Source organism: Scyliorhinus canicula, chromosome 12, assembly GCF_902713615.1.
Source record: "Scyliorhinus canicula chromosome 12, sScyCan1.1, whole genome shotgun sequence".
NCBI lineage: Eukaryota > Metazoa > Chordata > Chondrichthyes > Carcharhiniformes > Scyliorhinidae > Scyliorhinus > Scyliorhinus canicula.
Window position 1 is genome coordinate 16,195,575 of NC_052157.1, and position 25,420 is coordinate 16,220,994.

At 46.5% G+C, this 25,420-nt stretch overlaps 1 protein-coding gene and 1 long non-coding RNA gene across 6 annotated transcripts in view; one reads left to right on the forward strand and one right to left on the reverse strand.

Moving 5' to 3' along the window:
- rlbp1b (retinaldehyde binding protein 1b) overlaps window positions 1–11,965 on the reverse strand; it is a 44,876-nt gene extending 32,911 nt beyond the window's left edge. The window contains exon 1 of one of the 4 annotated variants that reach the window (XM_038812935.1): window positions 11,786–11,965. The gene's annotated coding sequence lies outside the window, so the exon portion shown is untranslated. Of the gene's footprint in view, window positions 1–11,691 lie in introns of all 4 variants that reach the window. The other 3 variants (XM_038812934.1, XM_038812932.1, XM_038812933.1) reach the window with 3 other exon arrangements.
- The window catches only part of LOC119974205, a 60,968-nt gene continuing 44,837 nt past the window's right edge, over window positions 9,290–25,420 (forward strand). For both annotated transcript variants that reach the window (XR_005462488.1, XR_005462490.1), the window contains exon 1: window positions 9,290–9,578. This is a non-coding gene — a long non-coding RNA (uncharacterized LOC119974205). The remainder of the gene's footprint in view (window positions 9,579–25,420) is intronic.

Consider the following 25,420-nt stretch of genomic DNA (forward strand, 5'->3'; position numbering starts at 1 on the left):
AGCCTTGTTCTGCATTACAAGCCAGCTGTTTAGCCCACTGTGCTAAACCAGTTAAGCGGGGCAGGGGGGGTGGGGGGGGGGGGGGGGTTGTCCACGGGGGCCTGCCAAGGTTCGGGGGGGGGGGCATGAAAGGTGGTGGGGGAAAGATTGGGGCAATCTTCCAAACTGGCACCCCAATCTGCAAGGAGCCTCTCCTGAAATCCATCTAAGTGTGGTCTCGATTAAGAGCATCTCCCCGGCTAAAAAAGAAGGCAAAGTACTGTTGAATGGCGGGATGTTTCTTGGTGCTGCAGGAGCTGGGAAACACCCCACTAAACATGCCATTCGGCAGACTTTAACTCATATCCGCCAAATGGGGCTGTTTAGCACAGGGCTAAATTGCTGGCTTTTAAAACAGACCAAGGCAGGCCAGCAGCATGGGTTCAATTCCCGTACCAGCCTCCCCGAACAGGCGCCGGAATGTGGCGACTAGGGGCTTTTCACGGTAACTTCATTTGAAGCCTACTTATGACAATAAGCGATTTTCCTTTCATCATGCCTGATCTCTGCATCCAGTCTTATAATAATCTTTAGTGTCACAAGTAGGCTTACATTAGCACTGCAATGAAGTTACTGTGGAAAGCCCCTTGTCGCCACATTCCGCCGCCTGTTCGTGTACACAGAGGGAGAATTCAGAATGTCCAATTCACCTAACAGCACGTCTTTCGGGACTAGTGGGAGGAAACCGGAGCACCCGGAGGAAACCCACGCAGGCACGGGGAGAACGTGCAGCCTCCGCACAGTGACCCAAGCCGGGAATCGAACCTGGGACCCTGCCGCTGTGATGCCATAGTGCTAACCACTATGCTACCGTGCTGCCCATTGCTACCGTGCTGGCAAGTCTGTCCTGCCCTATCAGGATTATATATGTTTCAATGAGATTCCCCTCTCATTCAATGAGATTAATGACCAAATTAATGACCAAAAATGATATTATTCTGAATTGAATAGTGAAATATAATAGAGAACAAGGATTGACCCTCATTTTGAGGTTTTCAGTTACAACGCTCTCTGTTACATCGCACTCTCATTTATAGATTCTCAGTTCTAAAACCCTCTCTCCCTAATTTACCACACTGTCAGTATATGCCACTGAGCTAGGACCCAATCTCTGATAGAAGACTTGCCTCTGTTTTTAGCTGGTCTGTGTTGTGCTATACAGTGCTCACTCACTACAAGTGTACTCTTGTTGCACTCTGCTAACAATGTGACTTTGGGGATTGTGTTACAATGAGTAGATGGAACCGAATTGTCATTTAAAATATGTCTGAGAATGTCAACTCTAATGTCTGCTACTCGGCACATTCCCAGTTTCTTCTGTCTCCAAGGCCAGATTATGCAGAGACCTTAAATTGAGGCAGAGCAGGTGAGATTTCATATTTAAACTGAAACAATTTGGGGAAAATTATATGGATCACAGAAAATGAGGCATATCAACTTGCAATATCCAAATTCATGATTTGAAATGAAGTTTAAGTTCTCCACAAAAACCTTCACAGCAGTGTCACTTCAACAGTGTAACTGATCTTACAGTTGGGCTCAGTACCCCTGGCGGGGGAAGAGGAAAGACATCCACGATTCCAGCTGTTAGCTGCAATCCCGGTGATTCTCAATGAAAAGTGTGCATCTTTGCGGACACAGAAAGAAGTCTCACAACACCAGGTTAAAGTCCAACAGGTTTATTTGGAATCACCAGCTTTCGGAGGGGAGCTCCTTCATCAGCTCCGAAAGCTAGTGATTCGAAACAAACCTGTTGGACTTCAACCTGGTGTTGTGAGACTTCTTACTGTGCCAACCCCAGTCCAACGCCAGCATCTCCACATCATCTTTGTGGATGCAGAGCGAGGACAGAGGATGGGGATGACTGCTGTGATGACCTCCACAGCGGAAAAGGTAATCGGCACTCGCAGAAGAGCATTTGTGGGCGACACGTTAGCGCGGTGGCTAGCACAGTTGCTTCACAGCTCCAGAGTCCCAGGTTCGATTCCGGCTTGGGCCACTGTCTGTGCGGAGTCTGCACATCCTCCCCGTGTGTGCGTGGGTTTCCTCCGGGTTCTCCGGTTTCCTCCCACAGTCCAAAGATGTGTCGGTTAGATGGATTGACCATGCTAAATTGCCCTTAGTGTCCAAAAAGGTTAGATGGGGGTACTGGGTTACCAGGATAGGGTGGAGGTGTGAGGGCTTAGGTCGGGTAATCTTTCCATGGGCCGGTGCAGACTCAATGGGCCGAATGGCCTCCTTCTACACTGTAAATTCTATGATCTATGATCTAGACAGCAAGGGTCCTGCAGACATACAGTGCCAGGTCTAAGCACGTATCAGTGCGGTCAGAAGAGTAGGGACAAGTGGACGGGGGGGAAGAGGGGGGGGGGGGAGATAAAATGTACGTAATAAACCAGCTATGCTGTGGACATTTTTGTGGGTAAAGGTTACTGAGTAATCTGGTAAAATGTGATTAGCCTACATAAACACACTACACAGCTAACCAGAGAAGCAAAACAGTGCTAATCAGTGCAGAGTGACGACCAGATACCAGCAGCTGACAGGAGCAGGTTGTCTGAGTTTTTAAGGAGGATCTTTTTCTGTTCTGTTTGAGTGTCATAAACATTTCAAAAGGATTGCAGGTGACTGGAATTTAATCCAGTTCACAAACCGGTGGATGATTATCTGAAATTACGGCAGGGATTCTTCAAAACGGTGCCAATGTGTTGATGCCCGCGTAAACACCGGAATGTTTCACGCCGGCATTAACGGGCCTCTTGGTCCAGCGATTCCGTGGCCCACAGGGGGCCAGCACGGCATCGGAGTGCTCCAGGCAGCTCCAGCTGCCGTACGCGGCCCTGAACTGTCGGCCGCGGGTCTGTGCATGCGCGCGGCGGCTGCTTTCACGCCGGACCCATGTGACATGGCGGACCCACACAGCGGGCTGGCACAGAAGAAGGTAGGCCCTCCCCAGATCGTGCACACCCGCCGATCATTGGCCCCCGATCGCAGGCCTGGCTGTCATGGAGCCCCCCCCCCCCCCGAGACTGATACTCCCGTTCCCCCACCCAAGACGGCCACCGTCGCCACGACGCCGAGCTCCCGCCGGGTGGAACCGTATGTGAACCACACTGGCGGGAACTCGGCCAGTCAACCGCGGAGAAACCCTGTGGGAGCCTCTTTCAACAGCCCCCGACCGGCGCCGCGTCCACCGCACGTGCATGATTGGTGCCGATTCTCCGGTCGCAGGAGGTTCCCGTCCCGGCGTCGGACCCGATCGCGGGTCTGACATCCCATTCTCCGCCCCCTTGCCGAGAGCGATTTCTGTGCGGAGGCTCAGAGAATCACGGCCTATATATGTTTTCGGAACTTTTTAAAAATTATTAATTCCTGGAATGTGGATGTCGCTGACTAGGCCAAGATTTATTGTCCATCCCCAATTGGCCTTGAGAAGGTGGAGACGAGCCGCTTTCTTGAACCACTGCGATCCATGTGCAGTAAGTACGCCCACAATTCCTGCAGAGGTTTGATACAACTGACAGTTAAAGGCAATTACATTGCCGTGGGTCTGGAGTCACATGTAGACCAGACCAAATTTAACTCCCTCAAGGACATTAATGAATCCAATGTTTTTTTTACAGGAATCATTGAAATATAGAATTTACAGGGCAGAAGGAGGGCATACGGCCCTTTGAGTCTGTACCGGCCCTTGGAAAGAACACCCCACTTAAGTCCACCCTATCCCTGTAACCCAGTAACCCCACCTATCCTTTTTAGACACAAAGGGCAATTTAAGATGGCCAATCCACCTAACCTGCACATCTGTGGACTGTAGGAGGAAACCGGAGCACCCGGAGGAAACCCATGCAGGCACGGGGAGGACAGTGACCCAAGCCGGGAGTCAAACCTGGGACCCTGGTTCTGTGAAGCAACAGGGCTAACCACAGTGCAGTTTCATAATCATTATTGATTACTTATATTTTATTTCAGATTTATTAAGCTGTTAGTGTTACATCGCAATCTTAGAATATTAACATCAAATGGGGCTTTTTGTTTAGGTTGAGGAATGCCAGTGATGGGAAACGGAGCATTTTACATGGATTGGTCACTCGCCGTTCAATTGAGACAGGGTTATTCATTGCTGTACTAGGTTTCGTTATGAATCAGTGCGTGTGATGAGGCCAGTGTAATGCCAAGTCCCAGGATGGAACCAGCAATTCCATTGTGGATGAAATCACTTAGCTTCCAGTCACAACGTTATAAACTTTAATCTGACAGGAGGAACGTGACAATGTGTAATGTGAACCATGAACCAGAGAGACAATTACCACCTGCCTACAAGGGTGAGTCATGTGTCAAAGTCAATGTGGCACACAGCTCGGTAAATGCCCTGTCTGCCAGCTTGGGTTTTACTCGTTACCTTTCTCCCAGAATTATGGTCCATTTTGCAGCCACAGGTACACACAGAAAGATAAAATATATAGCTAGCCACCTGTTGTAACTCAGAGATGAAAGGAATGGGCACGGCAAACACATCCATAGATTATTTACTGGTCGGAAAATCCAGCACAAGAGGTCATCGTGTCGAGATAATCACTGGATACATAAAAGGAGAGATAAGAAACCTTTATCATGGCAAGCGTTATCAGAATGTGAAATGCTTCACAACAAGCGAGGAACAATGGAATTGAGTGCAGCATTGAAGGAGATACTGAATCATTGTTTTTTGTAAAAGAATAAAGGACATGGGGAGAAAGAAGCTAAATAACCCATAAAAAACAGCCCGTGTAAAATTAGCGCAAAGAATAGCTACACTCACCCAGCCACTCAATCAACAGAGTGCAAGCCTGGGAAAGCATAACAGTGTAGCTTTGCTATCACCCCATAATTCATAGAACATAGAATTTACAGTGCAGAAGGAAGCCATTCGGCCCATCGAGCCTGCACCGGCCCATGGAAAGAGCACCCCATTTGAGCCCAGAACTCCGCCCTATACCTGTAACTCAGCAACCCCACCCAACCCCTTTGGACACTAAGGGCAATTTAGCATGGCCAATCCACCTAACCTGCACATCTTTGGACTGTGGGAGGAAACCGGAGCACCCAGAGGAAACCCACGCAGACACGGGGAGAACGTGCACACTCCACACAGACAGTGACCCAAGCCGGGAAACGAACCTGTGACGCTGGAGCTGTGAAGCGTCAATGCTAACCACTGTGCTACCATGCCGCCCCAGCAGAAGGAACAACATTTCAAAACCAGGACCAATTTTAAGTTGGGGTATTGGTGGTAGTGAGGGTGGGGGGTGGGGAAGGGTGGGGGGGGGGGGGGGGGGGGGGGCGGGGGGGGGGGGGGGGTTGGTGGTGGAGTTCAGGGCAGGAGGTAACAGGGGGGAACCCCATGTGGAGTTCAGTGTGAGGCCATCGCCATTTTGACGCCAGGGCTATTTGAATGAAGCAAGGCAATCTCTCACCCAAACTGGTAAGAGTGACGCTGGGACCTGCAGCAACAACTGGCTCAGACATCCAAGGACTTGGTCGCCAGCATAAGGCTGGCGCTGGGGAGGTGGTTTGGCAACTGATTCTGCTGATGGGAGGGAGGGACAAGTCTGTCTGGAGTCTCAAGCATTTTAGGGCGGAACTCCTACTTCTAGTTCACAAGGATTGCACAGAAAATGGAACTTCATGTCACTCCACCCCCATCTGCCATGATTTGATCATGTGTGGATCTCCCGAATAAAGGTAGTAAAATGCCATTGCAGCACCAATGAACTTGTTGGGCTGCGATTTTCCTCTGTTGTACTGTATAAGTCCTTGCCTGAAAGTGATGGGCAGCCCTCCTATGCCTGTTCTTCATTAAAATGGTGGGGAACGGGAATGCTGCTCTCGCTCAACTCCCACCCTCCCGGTCCTGTGATCTTTGGCACAATTCCCTCCAGGAATGTGTGAGTTTGGAATCTAGCCCATGATCTCTGATGACATGGAGAGAAAGCAAAGTGAGGATTACATAGACAAGTGGACTCCAAACTCCTCATCAGAAACAATACTCCTCCATGAGAGGTAGCTTTATGTTCCTGGGGATCACCATCACCAACAGTCTGTCCTGGTCCACTCACGTTGATGCAACAGTCAAGAAAGCCCAACATCGTCACTACTTCCTACAGAAGCTAAAGAAATTTGGCACGTCTGAATCGACTCTCACTAACGTCTACAGATGTGCGATAGAGAGCATCCTATCCAGCTACATCATAGCCTGGTATGGCAACTGCTCGATCCAAGATTGCAAGAAACTGCAGATTGTGGTGAACTCAGCCCAACGCATCACACAAGCTTGCCACCCCCACATTGATTCTGTATACACCTCCTGTTGCCTCAGGAAGGCAGACAGCATTATCAGAGACCCCTCACACCCAGACATTGCCTTCTTCCAGACCCTTCCATCAGGCAGAAGGTACAGAAGTCTGAAGACCCGCACATCCAGACATAGGAACAGCTTCTTCCCCACAGCTACAAGACTCCTCAACGACTCCCCTCGGACTGATCTGTTCCCTGTAAGAACACTATTCATGACGCCCTATGGTGCTCTTGCTCATGTATTTGCTTTGTTCGGCTCCTTGTTCCGCACTGTAACCAATCACTGCTTGTCGATGTACCATTTGTCAATGTATTCTGTTGATTATTCTTTTGTCTATGTACATAGTGTGTACGTTCCCTCGGCCGCCAAAAAATACTTTTCATTGTACTTCGGTGCATCAAATCAAATCAAATGTTACTGAGGTCATGAAATCAAATGTACATAGAATTTGATTTAGGAATCATTTCAATAGTCAAAATAGTTCAAAAATGTTTCTTAATAACCCGACCGTTGAGATTGAGTTTGATGCTACATCACTGTGATGTACAACTGGGAATTTTGGAAACCAGAGGAATTCCTAAATCCCTTGCTTCATGTTTGAATGATGCTGGATTATTGCTGTCCATTTTATCCCATGAAAATACCAAAGAATCTCTTACAGTGGACCCAATCCTCCCGATCACTCTAGGTCTGGTCCACCTTTGGTCCCTGTGAACCCAATCCTCCCCACTTGCTCTCAGCCTTCTGGGCCCAATCAACCTCTGATTGCTTTGGACCCAGTCCACCACTGATCCCTCTAAATACACTCCTCCTTGAGTACTCTGGATCCAGTCCACGCCTGATGACTCTGTTGTGTTATGCTTCTTCATGTAGCATAAGCTGCTTCCTTGATGTATGCTCTGACAAAGGAAGGTTCAGACTTGGAGATAGGTTTAACATATTTATTGAACAGTTAGCAATTATCCTACTTGAGTTCGACTCCCCTGCTAATCTTGCTATAGTAACTCAGTCTAACTAACCAGCCTGCTCTAAGCCATGCGGTGGGTGTGATGCTTCCTGATCTGCTCCTGTCTCTCTGAGTGTCGCCTGTGGAAAGAGCAAGAGCATGTGTGCTCTGTCCTTTTATATGGGCTGCCCTCTTGTGGTAGTGTCACCTCTGGGTGTCTTGACTGCCCATTGGTCGTGTCCTATTCTATGTGTTCATTAGCTGTATGTCTGCATGTCATGACATCTCCGGTGCTCCCTCTAGTGTTTACTTAGTTGTGTGTTGTGTATTTGTGTATTTGTGTAGTTGTGTAGTTGTGTATTTACATTAACCCCTTGTGTATTTACAGTGATGCATATCACCAAAGACTCTGGATTCCATCCATCCCTGATCGCTGCATGTCCAGACATAGGAACAACATAGTCAGCGTGCCAAGCTATTCCACAGCACGTGGTGAAAATGATGGAATTCACTCAATGTCAGCTCCAACATTACTGCCACAAATGTGTGCTTAATTCAAACTGCTTGGAACCACAACAATCCTTTTTACAGAAATGTTCTCCTCAAAAAAGGAGAATTTTAAATGGAGTGGCGAGCGGGAGGTGGGGGTCAAGCAAGAGATGATATCAATGGCTCATGTGAAGAAAAATACAAGCACAACTTAAGCGTCCTAATGGTTTGGCATCTGTTGCAGAATAAAGCTCCTTCTTCATTGTGCCCACAATCACACACCAGGATCAAGTACAGCTTGGGAAGGATCCTCCTACACTCTCATGACAATAGATTCAGATCAAGCCAGGAAAGAGTATCCAGTACTGTACAAACACCTATCAGCCTCCATATGGAGAATGGTATTCCCTCAGAGTCCTGTTACCATGGGAGCAGATGGAAAGAGTATATATTTCTGCCTATCCAGCTTCCTCCAGTACGGTGGTCAAGATGCTGTTTCAGAGTCTATCACCAATGGTCCACCCTCATCCTCCATTCGTTGCTGAAGCAGCACTGAATCTGCTTCCATTTTCACTGATTTTAAATCTTTGACCCCAAACCTGACCCTTTACTATTTTCTCATATTTTCTGTGGTTAATTCTTACTTTGCTCTTTGAATCCCTTATCGCGCCGTCTTCAACCTGGCATTAGGTCAGACCAGTTAGACAAAAAATAGTTTTTAAAAATAAATTTAGAGTACCCAATTCATTTTTCGAATTAAGGGGCAATTTAGCGTGGCCAATCCACCTAACCTTCACACTTTTTTGGTTGTGGGGGCGAAACCCATGCAAACATGGGTAGAACGTGCAAACTCCACACAGACAGTGTCCCAGGGCCCAGGTACATTCATATGTTGAGATTTGACAATTTTCTGCCAAGATTAGAAAAAAAAAATTTGGATTTATAAATCACCTTACACAACCTTTTGGGCACTAAAACATGATGGGTGGAGGAAAGGAGTTAAATATTGTCACTTCTGAAAGCAATTAGTCAGTTAAAATACTCATTTCTAAAATCTAACTTCCCAACCAATGAGTTATGTTTTAAGTGTGCTATCGAAGTTATCTAGGCAAATGCTCAGATAACCTTTCCAACAGCAAATACACTGGATGGTCAGCTAATCTGTTGTGGAGGAGGGTTGTCAACTGAAATGCTAGGTGAATTCCCTGCTCTTTTTTTGAATCCATGGAATCCAATGAATCCAAGGGCAGCACAGTAGCACAGTGGCTAGCACTGCGGCTTCACAGCACCAGGGTCCCAGGTTCAATTCCCCGCTGGGTCACTGTCTGTGCGGAGTCTGCACGTTCTCTCTGTGTCTGCGTGGGTTTCCTCCAGGGGCTCCGGTTTCCTCCCACAGTCAAAAGACGTGCAGGTTAGGTGGATTGGCCATGATAAATTGCCCCTTAGTGTCCAAAAAGGTTAGGAGGGGTTATGGGTTACAGGGATAGGGCGGAAGTGAGAGCTTAAGTGGGTCGGTGCAGACTCGATGGGGCAAATGGCCTTCTTTTGCACTGAATGTTATCTGTATGTTCTGTGTTCTATGAATCCACCTGAACACACAGATGAGACTGGGTTTTAATAGCTCACCGAAGACAACAATTTACTTTGTCCACCACTTCCTCAGTGCTGCACTGAAGCCTCGGCCTGGATGATTTGTTCAACTCCCAGAATGGCCCTTGAACCTTTAGCTTTCTAAGTGAACGTGCTGTCAACTGAGCTGATATGAAGGTGAGTAATATCATTAACCCTTGTCCTTATTAATGCATTCTTAAAAAATATCAGTCTCCTGAGCATATCTCAAAGGGTATTGTCACTCTGCTGATGTAGCCACTAATGGTTCTACAATGTACATATAGGATGCACAGTACGCTGTCATTATATCACCGTGACTATATTACCTTATTGTGGTTATAGATGTACAGGTACTTTATTAGAATTCATTTTAAAATACATTAAAAGACCTGAGCGAAAAACTATGCTAAAATAATCCAGTTCCCCTGCAATTCTGGTCTAATTTAAAGGCTATGTCAATGCAGTGGGATAGTAAAGCGATGTCCTCTCTATCAGGATCTGTTCACTCTCCACAAGCCAATCTTCCAAAGCAGCAATTCTGATACTGGCAACTCAACAGGATGGGAGAATCATACCCGCACCCTGCCTTTTGCATTCTACAGATGCCGTGCATTCTTGGTACATTCTCTATTTCCCTGATGTCTCTTTAGGTTAAATCCCCAAAGATAGTAACAATAACATTCAACAGCAATGAATCTACAATAATCACTTATCCAAACACCCAACCAAAAGTAAGCACTGCTGTAAAATTACAGAGATTTTGAAGCAAATAGACACACATTGCGCTTTTGTTTTTTCCTGTTAAGTGATTTCCTATTTGGTGAATTTGAGTACTCTCTTTTCAAGGGATTGACTCTTCCAGGTAAAATGTCCAACAAGTGGCAACTGTCTTCAATACCAGGGCCAAAAGGCCAAATGAGTGTCAGCGAGCTATTCAGCCACAGAAGGTGTCACAGAGAAGCCCGGTCTGTCCTGTTCTGATTTTCACAGCTTGCAGTTCTAGCAGGGCCCAGAGACAATGATCAGGAATCGCCTCTTTCCACCCCGACTCTCTAGTCTACAGGTGTTGAGACCAATTGTAACGGCCATTCTGGCCACATGAGACAGGCTTCAGTTAAGAGGCTGGAAACAAAGCTGAAAATCTCCTGGTCTGCCTCAGCAGCGTTCCACAGCCATCCCTCCTATCTTAGTATGTATGTAACCTGAGATATAATAATAATCTTTATTCTCACAAGTAGGCTTACATTAACACTGCAATGAAGTTACTGTGAAAAGTCCCTAGTCGCCACATTCCGGCACCTGTTCGGGTACACAGAGGGAGAATTCAGAATGTCCAAATTCCCTCACAGCACGTCTTTTAAGACTTGTGGGAGGAAACCGGAGCACCTGGAGGAAGCCCACGCAGAGACGGGGAGAACGTGCGGACTCCACACAGACAGGGACCCAAGCCGGGAATCGAAGCTGGGCTGTGATTTTGAATGGTTTTGAATATCTCCCTTGTAACCAATCATTTCAGCCACTGAGGCAAGATTTGAGGAACTTTAATCAGACAGAGCCACCATTTACTAATCACACTGAATGCTTCGCCTGATGGTTTTAGTAACACCTTTAGTAAAATTTTATTCTACATCACATGAATAGCAGCAGATTTAGAATTATAATAACCCCACATTACTAAACATCACCATGCAGCAGATAAATGAGCAACAAACAGACAAACGTGAATATCCTAGAAAGTAAGTGAGCTGCGATTTCTACAAGACTTTCTCATTTACTCGCCAGATCAAAGCACTTTTTTTGTAGGTCACAGGATTCAGTCAGGCGCAGAAGAAGCAGATTCTCAGAGAAATAACATTGTCGCAGTTTAAAAAAGCATAACAGCACGAGTACATTCCGAGAGCATCAGTTTGAAAGTGGCCCAAGATTTATTTTAATGAAAAGAGAAAAGGGGGAGAGATAAGGTAAACCTATGAATGGCAGAAATCTGAGGCTGAAAATACACTAGCGAGTCACTCTGTACCTGAAAGAGAAATGTTTCAGGTGGGACTCTATCAGAAGGTGAAGAATTTAGACCTTAAAATCTAAACTATTTGTTCCCTGAATGATCTGCTGTGTACTTCTAACATTTTTGGCACTGTACCAGACTTCCAATATCCATAGGTTTCCAACAATTTTAAGTATTTTGCTGAAGCACTATATTGTGCTATTCCATTAATGCAAAGCTTTACATTCATGCCCGAGGTGCTGCAAAAGAATGTATCTATTTTACCTGGAATCAACAGGTTCCTTTGTCAAGTGCACCCAAGTTCTATTTGGCAAGGTTGAGTAAACCCATTGGATATTTGGGGATCCTTGTCACTCACCGGGTATTGGCAGCCAGAATGAAGTGGTTAGTTCAGGCAAAGGAAGGCACCTGGTTCTGCTGGGAGTTCGACACAACTGGGAAGCAGAGATCTTCAGGAGAAAGCTTTGTAGAGTCCGTTGATGTGGATTAGATTGTCACAAGGCATCACTCACAACAACTTTTAATTAAGTCGGCCTAAGACAGCGAGCCTCCCATTCATGAACTGCAGGTGGAAAGCTGGGGTGGGGGGGCGGGGGCTTCTGTGGCGGTTGAAGTTTGGGGTGGGGAGGGAGAGGGGCTAGGCGGTGATTGTGTAAGAGAAGTAGCTTGTACTGATTCCAAGTCCTATTAGCAAGCAGAAGTTCCCATTTATAAGACACTTTTTTGGCGAACTGCAGCTGCCAACTTAAACGGAAAAGAGAAAGGCTGGTGGATTAGTGCTCAAACTCCAAGAATCGCCTTCCTACTGAAATTCAGTCAGCAATAAGTATCAACAGGTTACCACCAGGTTACCAAGGAGATCATTTTATTAGGCACATTTTATTAGCTTTGAGAACAAATCTAACTACTGTTTAGGAGGCATCCTCATTAAGTTCATTTTTGTGTATAAAATTTCTATTGATGGTGATTGTTAGTTAAGGAAATGTAATTTAAGGAGTCAAAACAAACTTTACTAACATGTTACAAATTCTGTACTATTGTGGCGAGTTCTTTTTTTATCCATTGGCTGTCGTTGGCCGGGCCAACATTTATTGCCCTTGAACTGAGAGGCTTTTCGGAGGGTATTTAAAAGACGGCCACACTTAAGAGTCACATAGAATTATAGAATCCCTACAAGTGCAGAAGGAGGCCATTCGGCCAATCGAGTCTGTTCTGACTCTCCGAAAGATCACCCTACCTGGGCCCAATCCCCCGTCCTATTCCTGCAACCCCACCCTAAGGGGCAATTTAGCATGGCCAATCCACCTAACCTGCATATCTTTGGACTGCAGGAGGAAATCGGAGCACCCGGAGGAAACTCATGCAGACACGGGGAGAACGTACAAACTCCACACAGTCACCCGAGGTTGTAATCGAACCCAGTTCCCTGGTGCTGTGAGGCAGCAGTGCCAGCCACTGTGCCACCCTTGTAGGCCAGAGCAGGTAAAGATTGCAGATTTCCTTTTATACAGAAGTTAATAGAGATCCCCGCCCCTAGCTAGGGAGCTCGTAGTCCGCAAGGACCATGGGGAAAATTATTCCCACCCCGTAGACACTGAGCCAGCTGTTACAGGTGCCTCCTCATCCCTCCACACATAAGGTCTAGTCCCTGTCTCCCTCCCCCAACCCCTCCCCCCCCCCCCCCCCCCCAACCTCCCTAGCCCCTGGCCACTCCACCCAACCCCTCCAATCCTCTGTAGGCCTTACCTCCAATATCCGTCCTGAGACCCCCCCCCCCCCTACTTGCCTGGTCCTCGATTCCTGTGACGTAGACCCTGGGGACTTCTTGCAGTCCCAGTCTTACTGTCATAATAATGAAGGAAAAACACCAAATTACATCTGGAAATATAGTGAGCACCCAGAATTGTACACAATACACCAGCTGAGGTCCAACTACTTTATTATACAAGTTCAGCATAACCTCCTTCCTCTTGTACACAAATCCATCATTTCAGACAGTGACAATACACAGACTCTTACATTGGCCAACTGTCAGTGTGACACTAATCATATTTTCAAAAAGCTGCTTCTCTGATGTATGGTGGCTTTGTACATAGAACATAGAACGATACAACGCAGTACAGGCCCTTTGGCCCTCGATGTTGCACCGACATGGAAAAAAACTAAAGGCCATCTAACCTACACTATGCCCTTATCATCCATATGCTTATCCAATAAACTTTTAAATGCCCTCAATGTTGGCGAGTTCACTACTGTTGCAGGTAGGGCATTCCACGGCCTCACCACTCTTTGCGTAAAAAACCCACCTCTGACCTCTGTCCTATATCTATTACCCCTCAATTTAAGGCTATGTCCCCTCGTGCTAGCCACCTCCATCCGCGGGAGAAGGCTCTCGCTGTCCACCCTATCTAACCCTCTGATCATTTTGTATGCCTCTATTAAGTCACCTCTTAACCTTCTTCTCTCTAACGAAAACAACCTCAAGTCCATCAGCCTTTCCTCATAAGATTTTCCCTCCATACCAGGCAACATCCTGATAAATCTCCTCTGCACCCGTTCCAAAGCTTCCACGTCCTTCCTATAATGAGGCGACCAGAACTGTACGCAATACTCCAAATGCGGCCGTACTAGAGTTTTGTACAACTGCAACATGACCTCGTGGCTCCGGAACTCAATCCCTCTACCAATAAAGGCCAACACGCCATAGGCCTTCTTCACAACCCTATCAACCTGGGTGGCAACTTTCAGGGATCTATGTACATAGACACCGAGATCCCTCTGCTCATCCACACTACCAAGAATTTTACCATTAGCCAAATATTCCGCATTCCTGTTATTCTTTCCAAAGTGAATCACCTCACACTTCTCCACATTAAACTCCATTTGCCACCTCTCAGCCCAGCTCTGCAGCTTATCTATGTCCCTCTGTAACCTGCAACATCCTTCCGCACTGTCTACAACTCCACCGACTTTAGTGTCGTCTGCAAATTTACTCACCCATCCTTCTGCGCCCTCCTCTAGGTCATTTACAAAAATGACAAACAGCAACGGCCCCAGAACAGATCCTTGTGGTACGCCACTCGTAACTGAACTCCATTCTGAACATTTCCCATCAACTACCACTCTCTGTCTTCTTTCAACTAGCCAATTTCTGATCCACATCTCTAAATCACCCTCAATCCCCAGCCTCGGTATTTTCTGCAATAGCCGACCGTGGGGAACCTTATCAAACGCTTTACTGAAATCCATATACACCACATCAACTGCTCTACCCTCGTCTACCTGTTCAGTCACCTTCTCAAAGAACTCGATAAGGTTTGTGAGGCATAACCTACCCTTCACAAAACCATGCTGACTATCCCTAATCATATTATTCCTATCTAGATGATTATAAATCGTATCTTTTATAATCCTCTCCAAGACTTTACCCACCACAGACGTTAGGCTCACCGGCCTATAGTTACCGGGGTTATCTCTACTCCCCTTCTTGAACAAAGGGACCACATTTGCTATCCTCCAGTCCTCTGGCACTATTCCTGTAGCCAATGATGACCTAAAAATCAAAGCCAAAGGCTCAGCAATCTCTTCCCTGGCTTCCCAGACAATCCTAGGATAAATCCCATCAGGCCCCGGGGACTTATCTATTTTCACCTTGTACATGTCATCGTTTCCATGTTGATCATCTGCCAATCCTCTCTCTGTCTCACACCGTACAATATGATTAGGGCCTTCATTTTTGTCCTTAATCATTCTGTCCTTTGTGCTCACAGACTCTTTATTTTCCTGAACGGGAACCTTTCTGCTCTGCTTCCACCAACGTGATGTAGAAAACGTTCCAAATGATTTTCCTGTGCCTGTGCCCCAACTGGCGGCTTCCCCTTGGGGAGTTGGCTGGATCTTCACTGTAATCGGGGTCAATGGTGTTTTATCTGGACTTTCTCTTTCGGAAGCCACAATTATCCTTCCATCTTTGCATCCCAGACTAATTTTAATGTTGCTGCACCCTGACACATATAGTACAGACAATTTTAACACAACTCTGACAGGAAATGGGCAGGTGGCCAATTCTTCAGACCCACCCCATCCACCAGGTTAAGCATTCACTATTCACTCCCTTCACAGGTGACACACAAGTCTGGATTTTCCTCCTCCTCTCCCCTCCCCCCTCCCCCCCCCTCCCCCCGGGGCCTAGAAGGACAAGGGAAGCAGACACATGGGGACATCGCCACCTGCAAGTTCCTCTCCCAGCCACATGACATCCTGACTTGGAACTATGTCACTGTCACTTCACTGCCTCTGGGTCACAAACCTGGAATATGTTCCCTCACACCATTGCGGGTGTTCCAACATCACATGGACTGCAGCCGTTCAGGAATTCTTCAAGAAGACCACCTCCTTCTTAAGGGCAGTTAGGGTTGAGGAATAATCGCTGACCTAGCCAGCGACATTCACATCTCAAGAACAAATAATAAAGAATTATCCTCATTACACATCTCGCCTTTCCCGATATCTTGCGAAACAACTTGCCTTGTTGTCGGTAACCACCTCTTTTGGTGCTGATAGCCTCCGATATTTTGCTCCCACTCTCCAAGGCTACAACAGATTGCCACCTTCTGCCTGCTTCAGATGGACAGCTGACTGATGTGATGAATGTAAGAAATTGCCATATTTTATATTTTGTGCAGTATGTTATTGAAAACCTGGGTAAGGATGCATACAGACAGTATGACTGCTACAGGGGTGATTAAGGTGTCAGAAAAATTAGGTAACTATCGATTTGCAGGTGAAGTGTTCTGCTAATAGATCTTGAGAACCGTTTACTTTTTTACAGATAGATAGCTAATGGAACATTGTTTTGATTTAAAGGATCCCTGGGGCATAAATAAGTTATGGGTTTGGGCCTGGCTACACGAATCAAGGTACATCTTGTAAGAAGAGACAAAAGAATGCCTTACGCTTTGGGTATGGATGATGTAGTTAATGGGAGGAGCCAGGACTGTCTGAAAGGTCAGTAGGTCCTAGAACTTTGATCTAAACAGTGGTTTTCAGTTTGGTCCTGAAAGGTTCTCTCTCCAAAGATTCTGCACAAAGAAAAGCAAGTAAAACCCTGGTTGTTAACTTTATTCTTGGGTGATATTTGCAATATATTGGTTTGCTTAATTGGAAATAGTGGCAGGTTTAGAAAGTAAGTTAAAGTTTTTTATTTGATCGAAGAACTGTTGTAACTGTTAGCTGTGAAGCTAATTATTTGTTACTAATGGGATTAAAGTTTGTTTTGACACAAAACATACCTGCTGGTCGGTGTTATCACTCCTGCGGCACAGTAACATTTCCTCACTGTTTTACAAATTGAAAATAGTTGGGTACTCATTCGGGATCTTAACACTTGTGATCTGGAGGCAGGGCCTGAAGTTAAAAATTACCCAAATTTCACACTGTTGGGAACCACACCCATTTAACATCAGGGCGTGTGTTATTCAGGTGAGTAAATTACTAAAGTATAGTCGCCATAGTCCCAGATGATCATAGGTTGCTCTGCGCCTTTGAGGAGGAGAACTGACTCGTGATGATTTAACATGAGGATCACCGCAACTCAAGTGAGGGGGAGGTTCGAGAAGGCAGAGCCTTCATGAATAACCTCAGCTAGTATAGTGATTGAACCCGCGCAGCAAATGACCATTATATTTAACTAATTAATTAAAATAGTTCATTAATTTAATTAAATTACTAGTAAATTAATATTAGTAAATTATTATCAATTAACCAGACTACCAAATATAATATTGCGAAGCAACCCTTGTTGAATATCTTACAGGAAGCGAACATAGACTCAATGGACCAAATGATCTCCCTCTATGCTGTAAACACTTTAGCCCAAGTTAAAATAATTAATTTATTGGGCTGCACGGTGGCACAGTGGTCAGCATTGCTGCCTATGGCGCTGAGGACCCGGGTTCAAATCCTGGCCCTGGGTCACTGTCCGTGTGGAGTTTGCACATTCTCCCCGTGTCTGCGTGGGTTTCACCCCCACAACCCAAAGATGTGCAGGTTAGGTGGATTGGCCATGCTAAATTGCCCCATAATTGGAAAAAATAATTGGGTACTCTAAATTTATTTTAAAAATATATAATTAATTTATCAAAATCTAATTTAGGTCAGAATGATCCATCTATGGCTTAGAATAAGGAGTGAGGCTTTAAATTTAAAACATTTCAGTTCTTCATTTTTGACTAATGGAGCATGTTTTAAAATAATCCTGTTTCAAAGTTTAGAAGCCATTTTGTTTGTTTTTTTTGTGATTTCCGCCTTTCCTCTTCCCAATTAAGTGTCAGCAAACTTGCTGTGTTCTTTGGGTGTCTTTTCATTTACTCTGTAAACTGAGGATTGCAAACAAGCACATTGTCTCAAGCTGAATGGCCCCTTGTTTGTTTTTCCCAAGGAATTTGTCGGTCTAATTTCAACTCGCAACTCTTTCCATAAGCTCCTGAAAAGGGCACAGTTCCCATGGCCTTAATTAGGATGTTACAACTGAAAGAAGACACAAGGGTTGCTTTGCTCAGCAATAAATAATTGGCAAGAGCAGGTCTTCAGAAGGCGACAGCAACACAGTCAACATTTTCACCCACTCTATCTGGGCTCACAAAATTAGAGTCTATCTAAAGGGGTGACGCCAATCGAGGTGTAAGATACTATGCCAACTAGATCGGGCATCAGTGCCCAATGTCTCCTCCAATTAATGATAATGCCATTGAACATTTTTAGTGGGTAAAATAATGCTCCCAATTGAATGGCTACGCGGCTTTGGAAAAGCAATGCGCCGTGGTGCAATGTGGCCAATAGAAGCTGGGAGAGCCAGCTCACGGGATCTGCCCACCTCTCAATGCCTCACGTTATCTAACACAATCTCGTGAGATGCTGCAATGTAAATCCCGCCCATTGTGGGCGGGATCACTGTGACATATCTGCATATCAGAGCGAGGCAGCTAACCTCACTGTAATATGCAGTTCCCTGAGACATTGGAATCTATCTCCTTCGCCTTGGAGACCTCGGGTGAATGTCACCTCCACAAACGGAGACCAGGCACGTCCGGGTCTCCCAGAGGTTCGGAGGCCCCCAGTTGCTTGACCCTCTGTGCACGGTGGCACCCTGACACTGCTGGCGCCTCCTGGGCACGCTGGCTGGTACCCTGGCGACACCAAAGGAATGGCCATGAACAATTCTGGGAATTACTGCGTTATCGGAAACAATCTTGGAGCGGGAGGACAATTCCATTAGAAGGTCCTGCTTTTGGTAGCAAGGCAGAATCCTTGATCCTGAAAATTGTATGTGTCTATTCGAGTTTTTAAAAAAAAGTATTTGACTGAAGTTTTCAAAGTTTTTACAACTTTCGCATCAAAACAAAAGAAAGAGAGAAAAAAGCCATAGGAATCAATGCAAAACAGTTGCAGCACACAACATGAGTCATTGGAAGATAGGAATAAATAAGATTGAGTGATTCGGGGACAATAATCCCAAAGTGTTCCCTCAATGGATACAAGATCCATCTGCACCAAGCAGAATACAGTCTACAGCACAGACTAACATTATACCCATAGCTTCAAAGGGAAATAAGAGGGACAAAAAACCCAAGAACCAGCAGAACTAACATGGAATAACATTGATATCCACAACGGAAAAGGCCCGAGGTTAGGAACATAGAACATAGAACGATACAGCGCAGTACAGGCCCTTCGGCCCTCGATGTTGCACCGACATGGAAAAAAAAAAAACTAAAGGCCATCTAACCTACACTATGCCCTTATCATCCATATGCTTATCCAATAAATTTTTAAATGCCCTCAATGTTGGCGAGTTCACTACTGTTGCAGGTAGGGCATTCCACGGCCTCACCACTCTTTGCGTAAAAAACCCACCTCTGACCTCTGTCCTATATCTATTACCCCTCAATTTAAGGCTATGTCCCCTCGTGCTAGCCACCTCCATCCGCGGGAGAAGGCTCTCGCTGTCCACCCTATCTAACCCTCTGATCATTTTGTATGCCTCTATTAAGTCACCTCTTAACCTTCTTCTCTCTAACGAAAACAACCTCAAGTCCATCAGCCTTTCCTCATAAGATTTTCCCTCCATACCAGGCAACATCCTGGTAAATCTCCTCTGCACCCGTTCCAAAGCTTCCACGTCCTTCCTATAATGAGGCGACCAGAACTGTACGCAATACTCCAAATGCGGCCGTACCAGAGTTTGGTACAGCTGCATCATGACCTCATGGCTCCGGAACTCAATCCCTCTACCAATAAAGGCCAACACACCATAGGCCTTCTTCACAACCCTATCAACCTGGGTGGCAACTTTCAGGGATCTATGTACATGGACACCGAGATCCCTCTGCTCATCCACACTACCAAGAATTTTACCATTAGCCAAATATTCCGCATTCCTGTTATTCTTTCCAAAGTGAATCACCTCACACTTCTCCACATTAAACTCCATTTGCCACCTCTCAGCCCAGCTCTGCAGCTTATCTATGTCCCTCTGTAACCTGCAACATCCTTCCGCACTGTCTACAACTCCACCGACTTTAGTGTCGTCTGCAAATTTACTCACCCATCCTTCTGCGCCCTCCTCTAGGTCATTTATAAAAATGACAAACAGCAACGGCCCCAGAACAGATCCTTGTGGTACGCCACTCGTAACTGAACTCCATTCTGAACATTTCCCATCAACTACCACTCTCTGTCTTCTTTCAACTAGCCAATTTCTGATCCACATCTCTAAATCACCCTCAATCCCCAGCCTCCGTATTTTCTGCAATAGCCGACCGTGGGGAACCTTATCAAACGCTTTACTGAAATCCATATACACCACATCAACTGCTCTACCCTCGTCTACCTGTTCAGTCACCTTCTCAAAGAACTCGATAAGGTTTGTGAGGCATGACCTACCCTTCACAAAACCATGCTGACTATCCCTAATCATATTATTCCTATCTAGATGATTATAAATCGTATCTTTTATAATCCTCTCCAAGACTTTACCCACCACAGACGTTAGGCTCACCGGCCTATAGTTACCGGGGTTATCTCTACTCCCCTTCTTGAACAAAGCGACCACATTTGCTATCCTCCAGTCCTCTGGCACTATTCCTGTAGCCAATGATGACCTAAAAATCAAAGCCAAAGGCTCAGCAATCTCTTCCCTGGCTTCCCAGAGAATCCTAGGATAAATCCCATCCGGCCCCGGGGACTTATCTATTTTCACCTTGTCCAGAATTGCCAACACTTCTTCCCTACGCACCTCAATGCCATCTATTCTAATAGCCTGGGTCTCAGCATTCTCCTCCACAATATTATCTTTTTCTTGAGTGAATACTGACGAAAAGTATTCATTTAGTATCTCGCTTATCTCCTCAGCCTCCACACACAACTTTCCACCACTGTCCTTGACTGGCCCTACTCTTACCCTAGTCATTCTTTTATTCCTGACATACCTATAGAAAGCTTTTGGGTTTTCCTTGATCCTACCTGCCAAAGACTTCTCATGTCCCCTCCTTGCTCGTCTCAGCTCTCTCTTTAGATCCTTCCTCGCTTCCTTGTAACTATCAAGCGCCCCAACTGAAACTTCACGCCTCATCTTCACATAGGCCTCCTTCTTCCTCTTAACAAGAGATTCCACTTCTTTGGTAAACCACGGTTCCCTCGCTCGACCCCTTCCTCCCTGCCTGACTGGTACGTACTTATCAAGAACATGCAATAGCTGTTCCTTGAACAAGCTCCACATATCCAGTGTGCCCAACCCTTGCAGCCTACTTCTCCAACCAACACATCCTAAGTCATGTCTAATGGCATCATAATTGCCCTTCCCCCAGCTATAACTCTTGCTCTGCGGGGTATACTTATCCCTTTCCATCACTAACGTAAAGGTCACCGAATTGTGGTCACTGTCTCCAAAGTGTTCACCTACCTCCAGATCTAACACCTGGCCTGGTTCATTACCCAAAACCAAATCCAAAGTGGCCTCACCTCTTGTTGGCCTGTCAACATATTGTGTCAGAAAACCCTCCTGCACACATTGTACAAAGAACGACCCATCCAATGTACTCGAACTATATCTTTTCCAGTCAATATTAGGAAAGTTAAAGTCTCCCATAACAGCTACCCTGTTACTTTCGCTCTTTTCCAGAATCATCTTCGCCATCCTTTCCTCTACATCTCTAGAACTATTAGGTGGCCTATAGAAAACTCCCAACAGGGTGACCTCTCCTTTCCTGTTTCTAACCTCAGCCCATACTACCTCGGAAGAAGAGTCCCCATCTTGCATCCTTTCTACCACCGTAATACTGTCCTTGACTAGCAGCGCCACACCTCCCCCTCTTTTGCCCCCTTCTCTGACCTTACTAAAGCACCTAAACCCCGGAACCTGCATCAACCATTCCTGTCCCTGCTCTATCCATGTCTCTGAAATGGCCACAACATCGAAGTCCCAGGTACCAACCCATGCTGCCAGTTCCCCTACCTTATTTCGTATACTCCTGGCATTGAAATAGACACACTTCAAACCACAGACCTGAACACTGCCGCCCTCCTGCGAAGTCAAAACTGTGCTCCTGACCTCTCTACTCTCAATCTCTCGCACCCCAAAACTACAATCCAGGTTCCCATGCCCCTGCTGAATTAGTTTAAACCCCCCCAAAGAGTACTAACAAATCTCCCCCCCAGGATATTGGTGCCCCTCAGGTTCAGATGTAGACCATCCTGTCTATAGAGGTCCCACCTTCCCCAGAAAGAGCCCCAGTTATCCAGAAATCTGAATCCCTCCCGCCTGCACCATCCCTGTAGCCACGTGTTTAATTGCTCTCTCTCCCTATTCCTCATCTCACTATCACGTGGCACGGGCAACAACCCAGAGATAACAACTCTGTTTGTTCTCGCTCTGAGCTTCCATCCTAGCTCCCTAAAGGCCTGCCTGACATCCTTGTCCCCTTTCCTACCTATGTCGTTAGTGCCAATGTGGACTACGACTTGGGGCTGCTCCCCCTCCCCCTTAAGGACCCGGAAAACACGATCCGAGACATCACGTACCCTTGCACCTGGGAGGCAACATACCAGACGTGAGTCTCTCTCGCTCCCACAAAATCTCCTATCTGTGCCCCTGACTATTGAGTCCCCAATTACTAATGTTCTACTCCTTTCCCCCCTTCCCTTCTGAGCAACAGGGACAGACTCCGTGCCAGAGGCCCGTACCCCATGGCTTACCCCTGGTAAGTCGTCCCCCCCACAAGTATCCAAAACGGTATACTTGTTACTCAGGGGAACGACCGCAGGGGGTCCCTGTACTGACTGCTTCTTCCCAGTCCCTCTTACAGTTACCCATCTATCTCCAGTCTTTGGTGTAACTACTTCCCTGAAGCTCCTATCTATGACCCCCTCTGCCTCCCGAATGATCCGAAGTTCATCCAGCTCAAGCTCCAGGTCCCTAACATCGTCAGATCCCAAATGGAAAAGGGGAAATCCCATCCCAGAGAAGAGGGAGGCCATCAAGGAACTAACCCCCCCCCCCCCACCCCCCCGCACCTCTTGAAGGGCCAGCCCACCTGCCCGCAGAACCAGGGAACCCACCCGACAACCAGGCCCGCTCAGGAAAAAAGATGTGGCTACATACAAGAAAGAAGCATGGATTCTCTGATCCAAATTACAATTTGAAAATGATTTTTTAAAAACCCTGAATCCGGTTAGCTCTAACTGGGGGGAAACTTCCTCGATCACAGCGAGGACAAACTAACCCTACCAACCCCATCCCTCCACCCTGTTCCGGCTCCACTCATCTTCCTTATAAGCATGAATGGACGGGGGGGAGGGGGGGGGGGGGGGGGGGAGACAGCAAAAAGCATCTCCCTCTCTCCACCACAAGGATTGCCAGACAATCAACCAGTTCGACCATCCCCAAACTCTCATGACCAACATCTGGAACAGCACCACTGGCCAGGAGGCCAGACCAACCCCAGGCCTTGGAGAGAAGACTAGATCTGCTCCATCAAGTTTCTCTCATGCAAGAACATTCCCGTGAGCCTCCATTGCCTCCATAGAAACACCCCTCAACTCTTGAAATTGGACTTTGATGACCTGTACTTTAGAGCCGAGATCCTCGGCTCGAACAGCATCTTCGTTGGCCACCATCATTCGTCTGTGCACACCGTACTGTCAAGGTGGGAGCCGGATCAAAAGCAACTGTGCGAAGGCAGGGCCGCACTCCAACTTCATCCAGCTGCCATGAGCAAACGAAGATTTAAGCATTCTAACACGGTCCTATTGTGTAGAAACACCGACTAACCATTCTTGGAACATAGTATAAACCATGTAAACCAAGAAAAGCCAAAAAAGAAATGTGCACAAGGATAAAAAAATGGATTATGAGATAAGCAGAGACTGAGCTCACATAAAGGCAACTGCTCTCGCGTTCACACCACGTGACTGCCCCTAGATTCGAGTTTTACAAATGCCTCCGCTGTCAAACAACTTGCCAATATTGCCGAAGTTCACGTTCTAAGGCCAGACTGTGGCTAATCTAGAGCCGGACTGGAGTGGAGAAACTGTTTCCACTGGATGCTGGGTCAGCAAGCAACTGGACACAGATAACGATTGGGTGAAGATTATTTCATGCAGCAAATTATTGGAATTTGGAGTGCACTGAAGATTGTTGGAAGCAGATTCAGTTATAAATTTCTTCTTTTTAAAAATGTTTTCCAATTAAGGGGCAATTTGTTGTGGGGGTGAGACCCCTACGGACACGGGGAGAATGTGCAAACTCCACATGGACAGTGACCCGGGGTTGGAATCAAACCCAGATCCTCGGCGCTGGGAGGCAGCAGTGCTAACCACTGCGCCACCGTGCCACCCTAGTCATGACTTTCTAACGCAATTGTTTTTCATAATTCTTTCATGGTAAATGGGCATTGCTGGCAAGGGCAGAATTTGTTGCCCATCCCTATTACCCTTTGGGCAGCACGGTAGCACAGGTGGATAGCACTGTGGCTTCACAGCGCCAGGGTCCCAGGTTCGATTCCCCGCTGGGTCACTGTCTTTGCGGAGTCTTCATTCCAGGTTGATTAATTGAATTGAAATTCCACCAGCTGCCATGGTGGGATTTGAACTCATCTGCCCAAACCTCTACTCGTTCAGTGACATGACCACTACACATATATATAGGATATATTGATGGAGATATTAGAGAAAAAGAGAGGAGTGGGACTAATGAGATAACTCTTCCAAAGAGCTGACACAGTCCAAATAGCCTCCTTCTGAACAATAGGATTCTATGAAGATTGACATTCTGCTCTTAGTTGAACCTGAACTGTTCTTAACAAGAAGATGTGGGCAGCACGGTAGCATGGGTGGGCAGCACGGTAGCATAGTGGTTAGCACAATTGTTTCACAGCTCCAGGGTCCCAGGTTCGATTCCCAGCCTGGTTCACTGTCTGTGCGGAGTCTGCACGTCCTCCCCGTGTGTGCGTGGGTTTCCTCCGGGTGCACTGGTTTCCTCCCACAGTCCAAAGATGTGCAGGTTAGGTGGATTGGCCATGCTAAATTGCCCTTAGTGTTGGGTGGGGTATGGGGATAGGGTGGAGATGTGGGCTTGGGTAGGGTGCTCTTTCAAAGAGGCGGTGCAGACTCGATGGGCCGAATGGCCTCCTTCTGCACTGTAAATTCTATGATTCTATTCCAATTGTAAATTAAATCATACCCAATTCTTGTTTTCCAATTCAGGGACAATTTAGCGTAGTCAATTTCACCTCACCTGCACATCTTTGGGTCGTGGGTGTGAAACCCATGCAGACGGGGGGGGGGGGATGTGCAAACTCCACACGGACAGTGACCTGGAGACACTGTCATTTGTGTTGTTTTACATTAAGTGAGACAGAGCTTCGGAAATTGATAACGGGGTGGATTGGCAAGAAATCATGTTGGTAGGGGGAAAAGTGTGATGTTACATAAAGCA